General features: G+C 35.1%; 1 protein-coding gene across 1 annotated transcript in view; it reads right to left on the bottom strand.

The window, feature by feature from the left end:
* LOC115215142 (membrane metallo-endopeptidase-like 1) overlaps positions 1–2,089 on the bottom strand; it is an 86,818-nt gene extending 84,729 nt beyond the window's left edge. The window contains exons 1-2 of the mRNA XM_036505430.1: positions 1,935–2,089; positions 773–907 (exon numbers count right to left, since the gene is read on the bottom strand). The gene's annotated coding sequence lies outside the window, so the exon portion shown is untranslated. The remainder of the gene's footprint in view (positions 1–772; positions 908–1,934) is intronic.
* Positions 2,090–2,840: the final 751 nt, after the last annotated feature.

The following is a 2,840-nucleotide window of genomic DNA, read 5'->3' as shown; positions in this document are numbered from 1 at the left end:
AGAAAAGCAAAGACGACCTCTGTGGAATTTGAACGTAAAGACAGGCGAAATATCGTAAGGTATTTTGCTTGGAGTGCTAAAGTTTCTGCCAACTCGCCCGATTAAACATTGCAATACCGTCTGTCTACATTCTGAATTCCAATTCCGTCGCGGTCGACTTTGCCTTTCATCCTTTCGGGGTCGATAGATTAAGTACCAGCTGCGTACTGGGGTCGATCTAATCGACTGACCACTTCCCCCAACATTTCGAGGCATGTGCCTAGAGTAGAAAAGAATATTAGCAATATCCCACTTAAGTTCAATGACAAAATGAAAACAAGAACAACAAAGAATGTTATGCTGGATGGCCTAAAATTTGGTAGTTAATCAAATAAAATATGAATAATACTAAGCTGAAAAGAAATGTTATATGGTTAAATTCAAGACTAACTACAAAGCTCTTTATATTTTACAATTACTTTTCGATTAAGTCTTACGCTTGATATTTCCATACCAGATTTCATCATTAATAGTGGTACTGTCATATCTAAGTTCGTTATTAATGCACAGAAATACTTTATGCAGATTGTTTTTCAAACCCTGAGCTAAATGAAAATTTGATAATGAAATAAATCTTATAATAAAATATTATCCAGCTATTTAGATATAAATAATACTAAGTAGAGACTTCCAACGAGAAAGGAATATTTTGGTTATAGACGAACAAATTAAAGTTCAAAACATTTGTAGTCAAATTCTAGCATTTTTATAGATTGTATAATTCTATACATACCAATAAATTCTTTTGTCTTCGGTACACGTCCATCTTGATCTGGTTTCGATGAAATGTTAAATTCCGGTGGATTTTTGCAGGCATATAAGCAAAAGCTTCGACACGGCTCGGCGGTTTCCGTCGGTTTAGGACTTGCTGAATTTCACATAATTGGTGATTCAGTAAAAGTTTATAAACATTCAAATATACATATTATGTATTGTTTTATTGATTCCTACATATTTGTTCCCCCACTCATTCTAGTTTTCTATACATCTGCTTTTCCCTCGATTAATTATAAAGTGTCTAGGTGGTTCTAAGTACCCTCAATTGATAATAGCTAATTGGCGACTGATGTCATTTCACATAATGTTTGCATGCGCTTCATTTTCCCTTGAACCAAGTTTGCAGATCCATAAAAAAGACGAGATGCAAACAAATCTCGGTTACCAGCGAAAACCACACCGGCAATCGGCTAAAGAAACATTTTAGACGGTCCAGCCTTGAGTGTCTGTTCATATCAACAGACAGAACATTCCAAACATGCCTTGCAAAATATGTTGGCAGCTGGTGGACCACCTCAGAAGGAGGACGAGTCTCTTTCATAGGAAACCGAAGAGTGGACATTCTTAACGCCTCTTCCGTATTCTGTGGACAAAATAGTTGACGTTTCACAACCTCTGCAACTAAGATAAAACTTGATGTTTAGCGGTAAATTACGATGGAGTCTTTGCAGGCATTAACCTCTTTTGCTTGACCTGTCATGGACAATTTCCTCTTGACACATTTCTCGTATGGAGTAATCCTCCTTTTCATGACATCGTTCCAGTTCCAGTCCATCTGAATGTCCGGTCCAAGGATATTATTTAAATACTCCATCAGTCCAAAAGTGAGAAAAGTATTGTTATGTATTGAGTTAGATCAGAGAAAGTAAAAACCTATTTTATTTTGTGGAATATAAGCAAATTTACAACTTTATTCTATGTCAGCATTTAGAAAACAGTCTGTAGAGAGTATTTACAAATAAAACAAACGACGGAGTGCATGGTAATTTTCACAGCTTTGCGTGATATTTAACATTGGAATTCAGGGGACAGAGTTCAATGACAGTTATACAATCAGAACTTGAGAAAATTGAGTGGTAAGAAAAGCGATGTTTATTAATTTAGCAATATTGCTTTACCTTTGGATTTTGTTGCAGCATTCTCATTTACGTTAGCCAACCAATACCATCCCATATAAAACCAACTCAGAATGATAAACAATGTAAACACAGTGAACCTGTTTCAAAATATATATCATTATTATTTCATATAGATATGGCAGATATGGAATATTAAAGAAGATAATATAAAAGATGCGGTGAGTGTTAAATTTGAATGACACGTAATGGATTTCACTAGAAGTAAATGCTTTACTAAGAATGGCTTATTCATGCAACATGATAATGCAAGTCCACATTCCCCGAAGGAAAACATTTTATACAATATCACATACTGAAACGAAATCATTCTTCACATACTCCGCTTATATTCATATGGTTGCTCATTCTAAACCAAGCGGCCTAGAATGGACTAAAAGAACAGCAGGAATCAATGACGAGGTCACATGTATGACGAAAGATCTCCAGAACAAGGATATAAAATAGGGACAATAAAATAACTAAATCTGAAGTGAAGAACGAATATGTAGATACCTGTGTTTATTTTGCAAAAAATGAACATCCATAAAGAAATGAATATTGGTATTCATCTTTCAGATTATCCTGTATACATATATATGTCAATGTGTTTGTGGGGGTTGGGTGGCGTGTGCGTACTTGCGAATATCTGTGTGTGTATTAGGAGTTTAAAAGTAAGGTTGCATTTCATGTAATGAGTACAGATCAGCTGAATTTCTAACCTGCATATATTCATCCATTGAAAATATGATCGCTATCGTTAACAACAAATTTTTTCCAAATTAAAACTAGTTTTCCGATTGTATGGGCAGAAAAATCAAGTTCTGTAGAAGAGAAAATTATTTCAACTCTCGTGTTGATATCGTCGTCTGTGCTAGTGAGAGCTTTTCCACACGAAACACGTTCGAG

The sequence above is a fragment of the Octopus sinensis genome, linkage group LG8 (assembly GCF_006345805.1).
Source record: "Octopus sinensis linkage group LG8, ASM634580v1, whole genome shotgun sequence".
NCBI classification, from domain to species: domain Eukaryota; kingdom Metazoa; phylum Mollusca; class Cephalopoda; order Octopoda; family Octopodidae; genus Octopus; species Octopus sinensis.
This window is presented reverse-complemented; position numbering and strand designations above follow the sequence as displayed.